Source organism: Dermacentor andersoni, chromosome 2 (genome assembly GCF_023375885.2).
Source record: "Dermacentor andersoni chromosome 2, qqDerAnde1_hic_scaffold, whole genome shotgun sequence".
Lineage (NCBI taxonomy): Eukaryota > Metazoa > Arthropoda > Arachnida > Ixodida > Ixodidae > Dermacentor > Dermacentor andersoni.
In genome coordinates this window covers 186,336,650-186,352,917 of record NC_092815.1, presented here as the reverse complement: position 1 = coordinate 186,352,917, position 16,268 = coordinate 186,336,650, and the positions used below count along the sequence as shown (strand labels likewise).

General features: G+C 50.6%; 1 long non-coding RNA gene across 1 annotated transcript; it reads left to right on the top strand.

Moving 5' to 3' along the window:
- The first annotated feature begins 318 nt into the window (after nucleotides 1–318).
- On the top strand, nucleotides 319–2,253 carry LOC140215983 (uncharacterized). The gene is made up of 2 exons (XR_011892616.1): nucleotides 319–689; nucleotides 1,554–2,253. It is a non-coding gene; the product is annotated as an uncharacterized lncRNA (long non-coding RNA).
- Nucleotides 2,254–16,268: the final 14,015 nt, after the last annotated feature.

Sequence of the window (16,268 nt, the reverse complement as noted above, 5' to 3'; positions counted from 1 at the left end):
CTGGCAGCGGCATCCAGCGGAGCCGTGAACTAGGGGCAGACGGCCATTGCCAAGAAGATGGAAGACACCATCTGACTCCGCGAAATTCATAAAATTTTCTAGAGCTCAATAAACGTTTTCCCTCCTCCTCCTCCTCCTGGGCAGGAGCGGCAACACCTCTTCCAAGCTCGCTCTTGAGGCCTTCCTTATCAAGAAGAATAGAGATAGGTGTATAAGTGAGCCTTCTATCTCATTACTAGATGCTGAATTTGACTTCTTGAGCAACCGCCTTTGATGTGCATGTGCCTGTTGTCTTCTGCTTGGTATGCGCATGCGTGACAAGAGGATGTATATGCACTTTCCTTCCTTCCATGAAACAGTTGTGAGTAGCGCTTGATCTTGTCCACCTTTATTATTTCCGTGTTTTTATCGCGCCACGTTACTACTTCAATTATAGACGACCAACTAGCCCAACAATCAACTCTTCTAGAATTCATTACTAAGCTTAGCCAGAGCTCGCGTGTGCATGACTAGGCCTGGTCTATGAAAAAAAAAAGAATAACTTTTTTTTTTTTACTTGCAGATCGTACCGTACGTGTCAGCCTCACCTTCTCGGGGGCTAATCAGCTGCAGTGTATAACCAATAAAAGAACGAAATCTTCGCTTCTTCCATGAGAATATCAGTGATCTGTGCTGTTATTTTGTCACTGGTGAGCATGCATTTTATTTACCTTGATCGTACGATTCGGTCCTATGAGGTCATTCAGCATGCGAGTATATATGTATACATATACAAACAGGCGAATTCACGAACGCACAGCATAATAAGAACGCACAAGTAGAAAGCGAAACCCCTTGCGGTACCACAAAAATAATATGATAATATCGGTGAGAGTTGTAATAGTGCAATCGAAAAAGCGATAACAGGGAAATGGTATGGAGAGCGATCTCATAGTATAATTGATTTTTCCTTACGTGGAAGCAATGTTCGGTTTTGACGAAAAGGAAAAATTTGAACTTCACCCGCTTTTATATTTTCTTTGCTAAGGTAAACGAAGATCCAGCTCTCTGCACCTGTCGCGTGAGCTTGGCAGAGAATGCCTTGGACCATGCTATGCATAATGTTTGCGTGTGCTCGAACGCACTACTTAGGCGATTTAATGAGCGGGCCCGAGTCCGGTCCGGACCCGCGGCTTCAAGCCCGAGTCTGGCCCGGGTCCGCCGCAGAACCCGGGCCCCTACAGTGCTCTACACAGCAGGCGTTATTTTAAATCAGTTGAACAAAATTTGAAATAGTGCCGTTATCAGTCATTATTTGTGCGTGTATTCTCTTATTTTGCTCAAAGTTATGCGCTTTGTAACCATTGTAGACTATGTAATTCAAAAGCAGTGCGTTCACTCGAAGTTATCGGAGGCTATTACACCGAATAAATCAACGCGAAATAATGAGAATTCTGGCATCCTCGATGAGGGGATTAAAAGCAGCAAATAAAGCTTTTCATTCCGTTCTTGTAATGTGAACTGATAAAAGCACTGATTTCAAAATATAATCGTGGTCTTGTGGATTTTTTCAGTTCTGGAATGTGGATGGTACTCAAGCTTCGAGGACGGCAAGTTATTTTAACTGTCATCATTTTGATTGGCAGTGTTCTCTGCATTGAAAGCAGCCCTACTATATGTGGATATAATGGTCAACACGTTGCAGGTGTTCCCGCAAGCATAGATGCATGGCTGCAAAAGCACGATTCAGAGGTGTCCCCAAGGGTTCAAGAGGGCCTGTTAAGTAGCCAGAAACTAACCACTGTTACTGCCGGCGTGTAACACCCCGGGCAAAAAGGATGCTCAAAGACAACGCCTGGTCGAAACGGAGGATGGATTACTAATCTGCCATGGTTGTCTCGAGTGGTTGCCGGTCTGGCAGGCGCCCCGCCGTGATCAGAGGTCCCTTTGTGTGTGTGCGACTCTGGCGGAGAACCCTTTTCACAAACTGTGCGACTCTAGGGGAAGACCCTTTCCGTAAACAAAGGATCAGCCACCCATCCCCGACCAGACTACGCGGGTTAACGCTACGTGCAACGTCGCCCAGGAGAAAAGGAGCAGCCGCATAGCAACGATGGCGACTCAGTGCATGTCACGTGACGTGAGCAAGATCACACCTACGATTTTAGAGGGCCTGTTTAAGTGGCCCCGCAATGTACTTTTCAATTCATTCGTTCTCTTCTTCTATGTCCTTCACCAACCATTGAATAAACAGTGCAAGTTTCGCACCTGAAATCGTCTCGTCCCTGCCTGGTCGCCATGGTCTACTGGACGCCTGCAGCCTGCCGACAACGCCACGCTACCCAATAGTAACGCCGGTCGAGGTTCGAGAAACAGGCGTCTCAACACCGCCTCGACTAGGTTTTCTTACTTCGCACTCCATTCTTGATATGTTACATTTAAGCGAGTGGCTTGTTCGCACCTTTGAAACCGCATTGATGTACGGATATATAGTATGGCCGATGATGTAATGAGCGACTGTTCAGTACACGCAGTAATAGTTAGCACCACTTTTGGACAATGCGGCAGCTCTCAGAATCTAGATCCTCCGCCTGGCGTGTTAGCGTTTACTGTTCACATAAATAGGACGATCAGCTGTGCAAAAGTTATAAGTGGCTGATCATGCCATGCGTTGATGAATAATTACCACGGCCCAACGGAATGTCATTGGACTCTTCACAATGTGTTCTACGGCTTTGTTAACAAGAAAGCTCGCAAGATCACGAAAGTATTGAATCTGATCAATTGTGCCTTTTACCAATGACGTCTTTGCGGTTTTCTTTTGAAGACGAATGCAAGTGCTGATAATTTTTATCGACAGAACGTAGACAGTGAGTGGCAGCCCAGTGAGGACTTGGAGAACGCCCATGGGTGTCCGTATAAGCGACAATTCAAATTATTGCCAACAAAGAGACATATTTTTCTTATTTTTGCCTTACTGGAGGTTCATACCCTTGAAGTGGGGTGTCATAACATTAGTGTCGTTTCTATGAATTTGTCATTTGCGGCCAAGCGGATAACAGAACAAGGCGCAAGGTTAATTTGGAAGCTGGACCATATTTATATATTGTAGTGAGGAACGGAAACATTCTTCGGTGGATGCTGAAGACAGAACGAGCAGCTCGGTGCTATATCAGCTCGGCGGGCGCGACAGATGAGCTGACGTTCTTGAGCTTGGACATTTTTTTGTGGCCATGCTCATCCTCTAAATAAAAAGTCTGAGGCTGTTCCTATACACCCGTCCTTTGAGTGCACCCCACGGATGTTATCAGACGAGCACAGGTTTCGAGCTGTCATATCGCACGCGAAATTACGATGTCACTCAACTATAAAATCATATTTTTGTTTGCTTTCACTGCGAAATTTCACTGCATATGTATGTGGAATATAATTTTTTTAGCCCACCTCCGCAACATGGGATTGCTTCGATGCATTGCTATGGGCAAACATGCGTAAAACGTTCTTTTTTCGCGACACTATTAATCTCTATAGACTTTTGCATCCGACCGTACGTGCATATCCCATTAAAATGTGTATGTCCGAACAACGCAGAGTAAGTCTGAACGTCAAGCTACTCTCCTGCACTACAAGATGTTCCTTCCTTCTCTCTCTTTTGCGGCACACATCTCCGCCGAACGTGCAGCAGTGGAATTCGCACGTCACATGTCTGCTCCCGCCCACCCGCCAAGCGAGAGCAATGGCGGAAACAGAGGGAAGAGAAGCGAGGCCGATAAAAACGGGCCCATCGGTGCGTCAATCCTCGGTCCTTCTTTGCCTCTTCTTGCCTTCGCAGTGACGGTGATGAGCTCACTGTCACACTGAGTTCAGAGGGGCAGTGCGAACACGTTGGCGGCTAATTGCATCACTGCGCGCCGGGGATAATGTCAGCGCGAATGGGTCTGCCCGCCCGCCTGGTTGCACGGCCGCTCTTCAGTCGCATTTGTGGTGCCTTTGGCCGGAGCCGCTCGGTGCAGCGCTCAGTACAGCTTCGACCCGCGGTACACAAGCGGCAGTTGCCTGTCCTTTGCATTCCTCTCCGGTTCTTTATTATATCCCCGACGCAGTTCACACCCCCGCGTCTTCTTATTCAGGCAAGGTCGAGGCTCCGTACATCGGCCTCCGACGCGCCATCGAAATTCCGTGCGCTGTGTTCCTCGGTCGTTGCAATGTGAAGCTGGCGGAAAAGTTGCCGAACTGCGCTTGCCTAACATCGTAACTTCGTTCTAACTTTACGCGTGAAATTAAGCGAACATATTGATATACTATGCCAAAGGCGTCTGTCTACATGAGTAGTCAGGAACATTGGAGTTAGGGCTCTGCAGCTTTCGCCGACAACGCAAAGAGCAGGCCGGTGTGCTCTTTGCGGCGGGTGCTCTCAGTGACTGGCGGCACTGCACGGAACTAGTGCGACGGTAGGAAAATACCCGCGGGCGTTCTAGCTGTTTGACTCTGGATCTCGCTTGGGCGCGATCTGTCTCGCCGCCTGCTCGGCACGTTCGCCGTCAACGACCGGTGGGCCGCTGCTCCTGGTGTGAGAGCAAGGGGGGGGGGGGGGGGGGGAGCGGGTCTATGTGCTGGGTCAAAGGAGTAGCGAATGTCACTAACGCACAAAAAGGGGTCTTATGTCGAGCACGGCTGTCCCCGGCCCCTTTGCTCTTGTATCGGAAAACGCACAGGCACAGTTTCTTTTTTTCTTTTTTTTGACCCGGCTGCTGTACTGAGCAACGCCGCAGTTTTGTTCAAGGTACTCATATACCAAGAAAGGAAGCCAGATAATCGCCCTTGGAAGAGTGTTTTGCCATGGTGTTTTGCCAGTGTTTTGCCATGGACAGGCCGCCATTGGAATATGAACCTGGCAACGTTTAACGCTAGAACGTTATCTAGTGAGGCGAGTCTAGCAGTGCTATTGGAGGAATTAGAGGGCAGTAAATGGGATATAATAGGGCTCAGTGAAGTTATGAGGCCAAAAGAAGCATATACAGTGCTAAAAAGCGGGCACGTCCTGTGCTACCGGGGCTTAGCAGAGAGACGAGAACTAGGAGTTGGATTCCTGATTAATAAGAACATAGCTGGTAACATACAGGAATTCTATAGCATTAACGAGAGGGTGGCATGTCTTGTGAAACTTAATAAGAGGTACAAAATGAAGGTTGTACAGGTCTACGCCCCTACATCTAGTCATGATGACCAGGAAGTCGAAAGCTTCTATGAAGACGTGGAATCGGCGATGGGTAAAGTCAAAACAAAATACAGTATACTGATGGGCGATTTCAATGCCAGGGTAGGCAAGAAGCAGGCCGGAGACAAGGCAGTGGGGGAATATGGCATAGGCACTAGGAATAGCAGGGGAGAGTTATTAGTAGAGTTTGCGGAACAGAATAATATGCGGATAATGAATACCTTCTTCCGCAAGCGGGATAGCCGAAAGTGGACGTGGAGGAGCCCGAACGGCGAGACTAGAAATGAAATAGACTTCATACTCTGCGCTAACCCTGGCATCATACAAGATGTGGACGTGCTCGGTAAGGTGCGCTGCAGTGACCACAGGATGGTAAGAACTCGAATTAGCCTTGACTTGAGGAGGGAGTAAAGTTCTTCTTCTCTTCCTCTTCTGCCGGGTTCTTCCTTCTCATGTGGTTGTTGTTCGCTCTCGGCTCTTCCTGAGCCGATTCCCTGCTCTCTGCTTCGGTATCTCGGCACTAACGATGCTTGATGTCAATCATTCGAACTGATTTATTTACAGGCAGATAGTAACGGTTACACGGAGTATATGGAGTACAAGGAGTTACAAGCAAACAAGGAAAATGGCTTCACATTTACGAATGCGGCTGAGCGAGGCCTCGGAGCAGTCCGTCGCTCCGATCGGGCACCTGACGAGAGCGGTCCGTCGTCTCTCAGGCCTCAGCTCACACTGCCCGCTCAGCCGCGCCCATTATAACCCCCCCAGCCAGCCGCGGGCCCATGTACCCGGGCTGCGTAACTCGCACCGGCGGTGGCCGCCGCTCGAGCCCCCCGCGGCGCCTCCGCCCGACGCAAAACACTCCCCAATTACTCCCTTCTCCAGATGCCGCTACAGCGGCTCGCTGCGCGATTTATGGCCCTCGCCAGAGCCAGTGCGCGAGAACCCCTGCCGCTCCCTTTTTCGCCGAACAGCGTCCGGCCACCGCCTTCCCAAAGCAGGCGCTCTCTGGAAGCGGCCAGGGTGCGAGCCAACAGCACAACATTGCCATGAAACACATACACAAAAACAGAGTGGGCCTCAGAGACGTCGGGGAAGCACGCACTTAAGCAACGAAAATAATGCACATATGGGCTTCACCAAGCCGAACATTCACAACGACCTTACAGAGGGAACGGAAGAAACTGGTACATAAGAAACCAATCAATGAGTTAGCGGTAAGAGGGAAACTAGAGGAATTCCGGATCAAGCTACAGAACAGGTATTCGGCTTTAACCCAGGAAGAGGACCATAGTGTTGAAGCAATGAACGACAATCTTATGGGCATCATTAAGGAGTGCGCAATAGAAGTCGGTGGTAACACCGTTAAACAGGAAATCAGTAAGCTATCGCAGGAGACGAAAGATCTGATCAAGAAACGCCAATGTATGAAAGCCTCTAACCCTACAGCTAGAATAGAACTGGCAGAACTTTCGAAGTTAATCAACAAGCGTAAGACAGCGGACATAAGGAACTATAGTATGGATAGAATTGAACAGGCTCTCAGGAACGGAGGAAGCCTAAAAGCAGTAAAGAAGAAACTAGGAATAGGCAAGAATCAGATGTGTGCGTTAAGAGACAAAGCCGGCAATATCGTTACTAATATGAAGAGTTTTATAGAGATTTATACAGTACCAGTAACACCCACGACGATAAGGTGAGAGAGAATAGTCTAGAGGAACTTGAAATCCCACAAGTAACACCGGAAGAGGTAAAGGACGCCTTGGGAGCTATGCAATGGGGGAAGGCAGCTGGGGAGGACCAGGTAACAGCAGATTTGTTGAAGGATGGTGGGAACACTGTCCTAGAAAGATTGGCCGCCCTATATACACAATGCCTCATGACCTCGAACGTACCGGAATCTTGGAAGAACGCTAACATAATCCTAATCCATAAGAAAGGGGACGCCAATGACTTGAAAAATTATAGACCGATCAGCTTACTGTCCGTTGCCTACAAAGTATTTACTAAGGTAATCGCAAATAGAATCAGGAATACCTTAGACTTCTGTCAACCAAAGGACCAGGCAGGATTCCGTAAAGGCTATTCAACAATAGACCATATTCACACTATCAATCAGGTGATAGAGAAATGTGCGGAATATAACCAACCCTTATATATAGCCTTCATTGATTACGAAAAATCATTTATATATATATCAAAACGTTTATTGAAAAAGAAAGAAAAGAAAAAAAAAAAGAAAAAGAAAGTGCAGAAAGCGAGTGGGTGGAGCCCCTAGTCCAGGGCCCCACTGGCTTGAGCGGTTCGCCGTGCCTGGTCGTGGAGCGCTAGTTGCATCTCCCGGTCCTCGCTGGCGAGCCAAGTCTCGCCAGCGCTCCCTTCCGGAAAGCTTGCCGGTTATTATTGGTGTATTAATTTTGGGTGGCCTGTCCTGGCAATCCCACGTAATGTGGGCGAGAGTTGGCCGGCCTTCGCACCAAGGACAGCAAGCGCTGTACAGCGTTGGGTGAATGGCATGTTTCAAATAAAGGTTTGGAAATGTGTGCGTCTGTATTCGGCGCCAGTCATAAGAGTCTTTTTTGATTCAGTCGAAACCTCAGCAGTCATGAAGGCACTACGGAATCAGGGTGTAGATGAGCCATATGTAAAGATACTGGAAGCTATCTATAGCGGTTCCACAGCCACCGTAATCCTCCACAAAGAAAGCAACAAAATCCCAATAAAGAAAGGCGTCAGACAGGGAGATACGATATCTCCAATGCTATTCACAGCATGTTTACAGGAGGTATTCAGAGGCCTGGAGTGGGAAGAATTGGGGATAAAAGTTGATGGAGAATACCTTAGCAACTTGCGATTCGCTGATGATATTGCCTTGATTAGTAACTCAGGAGACCAATTGCAATGCATGCTCACTGACCTGGAGAGGCAAAGCAGAAGGGTGGGTCTGAAAATTAATCTACAGAAAACTAAAGTAATGTTTAACAGTCTCGGAAGAGAACAGCAGTTTACGATAGGTAGCGAGGCACTGGAAGTGGTAAGGGAATACATCTACTTAGGGCAGGTAGTGACCACGGATCCGGATCATGAGACTGAAATAACCAGAAGAATAAGAATGGGCTGGGGTGCGTTTGGCAGGCATTGTCAAATCATGAACAGCAGGTTGCCACTATCCCTCAAGAGGAAAGTGTATAACAGCTGTGTCTAGAAACCTGGAGGCTTACGAAAAGGGTTCTGCTGAAATTGAGGACGACGCCACGAGCTATGGAAAGAAGAATGATAGGTGTAACGTTAATTAAGGGATAAGAAAAGAGCAGATTGGATGAGGGAACAAACGCGGGTAAATGACATCTTAGTTGAAATCAAGAAAAAGAAATGGGCATGGACCGGACATGTAATGAGGAGGGAAGATAACCGATGGTCTTTAAGGGTTACGGACTGGATTCCAAGGGAAGGGAAGCGTAGTAGGGGCCGGCAGAAAGTTAGATGGGCGGATGACATTAAGACGTTTGCAGGGACAACATGGCCACAATTAGTACATGACCGGGGTAGTTGGAGAAGTATGGGAGAGGCCTTTGCCCTGCAGTGGGCGTAACTAGGCTGATGATGATGATGAAATAGAGGCCGAAACCGAGCACTAAGTCACATACTCACGCACTTTTCTCAAGAAGCGTGAGCAAAGCTCTACCGCGCGCTAGAAATAAGCTAGCGTTTACAGAATCTTCTAATCGGGTATGACTTTGAAAATAAGGAACACCTTCGCGCTTGAACAGTTTCGTTCATCTCCGTGTTCTCTTCAATAAACGAATGCTTTTTCTCAACAAAACATGTACCATTGTGGTCCGAACACCGTCGCATAATGGAGGCCCCTAGCGCTCGCATAACAGTTGAGTTTCTTTTATACCATCTCACTAAAATGCGGCCACGGTGCTAACGGTGACCTCTCCATTACTTTCGATGCTCTAAGCACCTAAGAGCATAGTGGTTCCTTGTAGCATCACGATCGAAGCCTCGGAAATGAAAATAAAGTTTCCGATTAATTTGCCCACTTTGCAGGGGCACACAGCGACAACAGTGCGCACTGTCATAAGGGCGAAGCCCAATCTCGGATGCTACTTATGAAAGCGTTCTCTAGGTTGTATGGTTGGGGTTGCTAGGCCATTCGAAGGAGCACGCAGAACTCCTTAGCGCTGTCACTGACTCGAGATTGGTGGGTCTTCGCCTTTTTGTTCAGCAGCAGACAGCCACAGTAACGCAGGACCATTTCAGCTGCCGCGGAACGCGGCCAATCGCACCGACGAACATCGAAACACATTCGGTGGGAGTCGCGCCGTGCGTGCGTGCGCCGTCACGAACCGAGTTCTGCCGCGGCGGCGCACGGCGCATCCGACAGCGACGTGGGAGAGATGGAGGCGAATTCATTAGCCCGCGCCCGGGCGCGTTTCGGGGCGCAACGCGCGGCTTGGCGCGTATGGCGCGTCCGGCCGCGCCTGCAGCGCTCGCTGAGCCGAGACGGGCTCGTCGCGAGAACATTAGAGCGAGCCAGCAAGCCGCCTCGCCCCCCCCCCCCCCCCCCCCCCCCCCCCCTCCGCCTCTCCCTGCGGGCTGTGCTGCCTGTCTACTCGCTGCAGCAACAGCGGCGCACAAGCCTGGCGCTAATCACATTAGCTTCCCGCCTGGCCGAGCGCTTCTCCTCCGCTTCGCTCACCACCCCATTTTCACTCGCCTCGCTCCAATCCCCCCTTCCCTGCCCAGCGGGCTCTTTAACGCGGAACCGCAGATTTGGGCGGGAAGAAAGCGCAAGAGCGGAGCTTTTGGGACGGGGCGAAAAGTGGAGGAGGTAAGAAAGAGAAAAAAAAAAAGTATTAGGAAGAGAAAGTGGGCTTCTGCACGAGCGCCAGCGGGGTTCTTTGCCTGTCAGAAGCGCTGCCGCGGTGTATGCAAGGCATCGCTTTCTCTACCGTGTTTAGCGAAGAAACGCAAAAGCGCAGCATGGATTTTCGTAGTGAGCGCGCCTGCGGCCGTGGCGAACCGCGTTCGGGCCCACTGAAACATCGATTTGACCGTTCGGTGGCTACGGGTGCACAAAGGCTAACAGTAGTGTTATTGCTGTCATCATTTGGCGTCTTCTCGAACTGCATGTCCGATGGTCACCACCATCACGGCCTGTGGCGTTTCCTTTAATTTGTGTTCAACCTATACGATATTGTAGAAATGAACAACAACACGGGAACCAAGCAAACAGGCCCAGTCCAGAGGTAGTAAGTGTCGTAGGTGGGCTATTGCTCATTGCAATGAGGAATCCATAAGATTTGGCAGACCGCTTCGTTAAGAATCTGAAAACCAGATTGTTAACAGCATAACGTTGTCAGGTTTTGAAGTACCTTGCAACCTCGAAAATATCTTAAGCTGTTCATCAGGCGTTGTAGTGACCACTAATTGTGCATGTGTAGCTGTCTATGTGACCAAATCTATGTTCACATAGATTTACATCGATTATGTGCACGTAGACAAACACAAGTGGTGCAACCAAGGTAACATTTAACATTGCATCTATGCATTATGTATGCCTATATCTCAGACTTCCGCTGCCTTATCCTGGCGCTTCAGAGAGCCATGGTAGAGTGTATAAGCGCGACTGGACGAGGACGTATAAAGAAACAGATACACAGACACAGCGCTTCTTTCTACGTCCTCGTCCAGTCGCGCTTATACACTCTACCATGGATTCTAACCAACTAGCCCGCCAACGTGTTTTAACCAAGTTCAGAGAGCCGCGACTATGTGACCGTGTCGCCGCTTTCAGCAAAGCGCAGGTCACATTGTGGTTACCTTTTGATTGTTGTTTTGTGCCTATCATCCGTATGCCTTGACGTGCGAAGTCTGCACACATTTCATGTTTCGCAGTCCGCATCGGGTGTCATGTAAGCAGTGCAGGAAGAAGTACCATATTGCGTTGTCTCATGAATTTCCGTCAGGACGTTACGAACTCCAGCGACGAAAGCATAACTTACTCGCTGGCCATCAAGCAACGATTATCTAATCGAATACGAACCAAGATTTTGCCACGCGTTTACTGTGAGACTCTCCTGACTCTCAGGTATAGTAGTCGTTATTTGAGGTGTTTTGAGGTAGTAGTGGACAGTGTCCTTGTTTTCAGTGGTGGTAAGGGTGGCTTTAGTCGGTTTATCCTGGCGATCGACATCGGCAATCACCAGACACATATCACCAGACACATAACTGTAGTGTCACCGGGGAATGCATAAATGAGACGTGCGACTTCTTTACTCTCCACAACGGATCCTTCTGTAGATACAAAATATTGCAAAGAGCCATGCGGATACATTTCTTCTAGAAGATCTCAAGAACCGCGTACCTTTCAGCACGGTATCGCGAGTACAATCGATGAAACTGCCCGATGTTTCTCATCTCCTGGTACTCGAAAGAAAGCGGAGAAATATGTTCTTTGCCTTAAAATGCCACGTTTACGCATATGCAGGCCGAGTCCTTATCTTATACTGGGATGTCTGCTTCAGTGACTTGACCAATCTAAAATGTTATCTTTGGGGACGCGACAGTACTTCGTACATGAGAGGAACTGTTTCGCCATTCACTTTAATACCATTGTGCGATGAAACCTTCTAAAGCAGCGCAGTTTAAGCATGGAACCTTTGGTGTTGAGTTAATATAGACAGTGATATATAGTTTTTGCAATACTGGTATCGTATACACGAGGAGCGGTACATCGTGGGTATATAGCGAAAGTTTAAATGATATTGCGCGACATAAAAACGACACGGACGTGAGAAAAGACGCAGTGGCACAATGAACTTAGTTGAAAGTTTGCGCTTGGTGTGACGTCTTCTCTCACGTCCGTGTCGTTTTTATGTCGCGCAATATCATTTAAGCAATGGATTACCAATTTGCCCGGAATGCTGCTCTCATAGAGAAAGTCTTTAGTTTACGTATAGTACAACAGTCATTTAGCCACGATGGTCCAGCCGACCAGACAAGGCTGCTCCAAGAAACTGCTCCAAGAGACTGCTCCAAGGCTGCTGGATCCGTCTGTCAATATTGCCGCAGAGAGCTCTCCACATGCCAGGTACGAGCACTCTCGTGAGGCACCTTTCCAAGCGTCTCATCGCTAAAACCCATTACGCGTCGCATTGCCATTAGAAGAGCGCCAGCAACGCCTCGCGCATGGCGATACAGCGCGTGTCTCCCGTGCACGCGCTCACGGCAGCGTCCGAGTCTGCCGTCCAGTGAGAAGCCACGGCGTGGCTCTTGGCCTTCGGGGCGCGTGAAAAGTGCGTTCGGCGGAGAGACGCGGTTGTCTGTGGAATAGGCTGCTGTTAACTCTTCTTTTAAAGTGTGTGAATGCTTAATATTGAGTTTCCGGGCACAAGTTCGCCCACAATAAACCAGTGTGCTTAGTGTGCTTCATTGAAGAGTGCTACAATATATAGAGGTGATTTCGGTAAGCTTTATACAAATGTTTGCGGACAAGAAATTTTGCTCGTCCAGAGAGAAGTGAGTAGTAGTTTTAGCGGAAATTCGCTACGCCTAGTTTCACGATGGCATACCTGCGAACGTTCACGGCAGGTTTATCGGCTACCTCCGCCTTAAGTAGCCTGAGCCTCAGACACTAACCCTATTCGGTGCTTTAGTAGCCTTTGACCCAGGGTGACACCTAGAAGCTGCGCGCTGCTGATTTGTTGAGCTCCGTAGTGACCAAAGGTGTACTTGAAGCGCGTTCATTGTTGCTTTAATCGAGAAAAGAGGACAGTTGGCGTCCAGCGGTGGGCACCTATATAGTGTGCTCGCCGCGCGGCGGTCTATAGTAGAGAAGCCAACGTGTCGAGGACCCTTTCATTTATCAAAATACTATGTAGTGGGCGGACGGCGCGCTTTTGCCGTTGTCGCCGCCGGAAGCGGTGTCGGCATGTTTTGAGATAACTACTGCAAGCAGTACACATACGATCGGTTTACTCTGCAGAGTGAAAAAGCCCTGCGTCGCCGAAGTTGAACGCGCGCAGTTGTATTAGCGGCGATGTAGGAGATAACAGCGCGCCGAATCTTCTTCTTCTTCTTGATTTGGGAGAGGGAAAGTACGCTTAATTCTGCAGCCCATATGGGAACACGGCGCAGCGTATTGGGGATGGGGGCGGAGGATGAAAGATGAGGGGATAGAGGGGGACAATGAGAGTAGGTTTCAGGCAGCATACAGCAGCATCATCCCGGGGCGATGGCCGGCGCGCAAGGCAGAGGTCCATGGGAGGCCGAAGACTAGTGGCGATCTAGGAGCCCGTTTGTGTACACGTATTCACGCAGGCTTGCCAGTGCTGGAAGGTGGTAGCGGGCCGGGAAGAGTAGGTATGTTTCTGAGGTAGCCGGGAGTCCATACCGTCGGTAGGTGGCTGAGACTGGAGCGCACTCCTGGGCTAATGCAGGACAGGTGCAGGGTAGGTGCTCGAGGGTCTCGGCGTCACCGCACCTTCTGCAGGCCGGCGAGGTGATGCGTCCCTTGACATGAAGTCTGGTTGCCGTGCACGCGGAGCCCGTGTGTAGACGAAGGAGTGTGGAACGGTCCCGTCGCGAGAGACCGTTCTCAGGGAGGAGTTTTGGGGCGCGGTTGGTAGCTACCCTGCTATCCGGATGGCTGGAAGTGAGCAGCTGTTTTAGTCGCTGCCTGGAGAAGTCCGATGCTGCGACTGCTCTGGTGAGTGGAACGGTTGGGTGGTGGGCGGCCTTAGCAAGGACATCCGCCTCCTCGTTTCCGGCGATTCCTACATGGGAAGGCAGCCAGTGGAAGGAGACGGCTACCCCCACTGCAGAGAGGGCCGAGATTTTTGCTCTCAGGAGGGTCTCATTGACTCCGTGCCGATGGGGATCGGAGAGTGCCTGCAGAGCCGGTCGCGAGTCACTTAGCACCGCCACTGGTTTTGTCGGGGGGTCCTCAGCCAGGAGGTCTGCAGCCAGGTGGAGTCCCGCCAGCTCAGCTGCTGTGGAGCTCGCGCGAAAAGGAAGTCGGCACTGCCTGCTCCTGCCCTCAGATGGGATGGTACAGGCCGCCGCTGCGGAGCCATTGGAGAGCACGGAGCCATCCGTGAACACGAGCAGTCTGCCGTCCAGCTCTTTTAGGAGTTTGCAAGTAGCAGCCTGTTGTAGTGCTGCTGCTGGCATCCGGCGCTTTTATGCTCCATTCAGGGATAGGTGTACCTCTGGAGGTTGCTCGTATGGCGGAGATATGACTATGGGCACTGGTTGCTGCACAATCAGCTCCTCGTAGAGCTGGCAGAGGCCTCCCATGCGAAATAGCGGCTGGCTCCGCAGTCAGCAGAGCAGAGCCCCACCATCTGGAGCACGGTGCAGACGGTCAATGTGCCCAAGGGCAAGCTGGAGCATGTGCAGCGACAATGGCCATTCGCCAGCCTCAGCCAGCGTGGCAGCAATTCGCGAGTGCTTGGGGAGACCGAGGATGCTCCTTACTGCACTCCTGTGCAGTCTCTCGAGCTGTTGCTTCCTGGCTGGAGATAGTAGAACCAGCGGCAGGGCATATAGCAGGGTGGATGTGGCCGCAGCTTGGTTCAGCCTACTTGACGGCGCAGCCCCGGCCACGCTGCTGCATCTTGCTCACTGCCCCCTGAACTCTTCGGACTTTGGAGCCTTGGCAGCAGGCAACCAGGAGAGCCGATGATCGATGGTTAGGCCCAGATAGGTGACCTCCCGCTTTTATGGGACGGTAAAGCGCAGCTGTTTCACGTAGTGGCGTGCGGAGGCCAGCGGGTGTACAAGTAGTGCCTCTGTCTTTGCCGGGGACACGGAGAGGCCAATGCCACCGAGGAAGGAGATGACCACTTCTAATGCCCTCCGTAGTGAGCCCCGGATGGCAGCGATGCTTCTCCTGGGTCCTCGTATCCCCAGCGCCACGTCATCTGCGTAGATAGCGCAGCAGACTGGGTAGCGGCTGTCAGCCGGTAGTGCTGTTGCGAGTCCTGCCAAAGCCAGGTTGAAGAGGAAAGGGCTCAGCACTGATCCCTGCGGGACACCGGAGGTAATGTTTCTGGGATCGCTGAGCACCTTGCCTACCCTCACACAATAGCTCCGGCCCACCAGGAAGGCAGAGATGAAGCCCCGGAGACATCCCGTGACGCCTAAGCAGTCCAGTACAGCCTCGATCACCTCGTGCGGCAGCCGGTCGCCGTTTGAGAGGAGGAGCCGCGGCATATTGGCTTTGATGGTACTTTCACTGTTACGGCATTGTTAGGCATTAGGCATTAGGCTTACGGCATGTTAGGCATTGTTACGGCATTAGCCACTGTTACGAACGGCCTGCATGGGTACCGACCTACAATATATTCCCAGCCAGCCGCAGCGGTGGGGGTGGCGATATTCGGAGAAGCAGACCTTGGAACGCGCCAGGCCTGCTGCAAGGACTCGTTCTGGGAAAAAAACAATACGCCGCGTCCCCAAGCGAGCGCCGCCGCTATGACTAAACGCGGTCGGCGGACCAAGTATTGTTCGTGGATTCGCCGTGGCTGCCACGGGTTGCTAGAAGCGGCGGAAATCTGGGGAGCTCCTGGCAGGTATTTTTCGCTGCCTTCTCACGCAACTTAGAAGTCATGGACAGACGCGGCGGCCATTGTCCGCAGAGTCAACACTGGGATGAAGAGCCGCCTGCTCGGGGAAAAGCACCGTGTCTCCGAGAACCCACTCACCTCGGCGTGGTCAGTGAAACCTGTGCGGAAGTGTGTGTAACCCTCCCCCTTAAAGGCGAGTCGCCTACGATGACTTTGAACGCTCCGAGTTTGTAGCAGGTTGAACGGCCGTTTTTCCCTCACCTATGGATCTAGGGAGGACAGAGTGTTTATAAGCAGCTGTTGTGCGGCTGCTGAGGGTGCATTCCTCTTGCAGTCATGTTAGACTGATGAAGTGTAACGTTCTCATGTATATACTGTAAGTAAACCCATATTCCTCGTTCTCGATGAGAACAAGTCTCTCCCTTAAACAACGTGCTCAGCGTGGATAAGTTGGACGACGGCATGGGCCAGCTACCATCTATTTCATGCCCGAC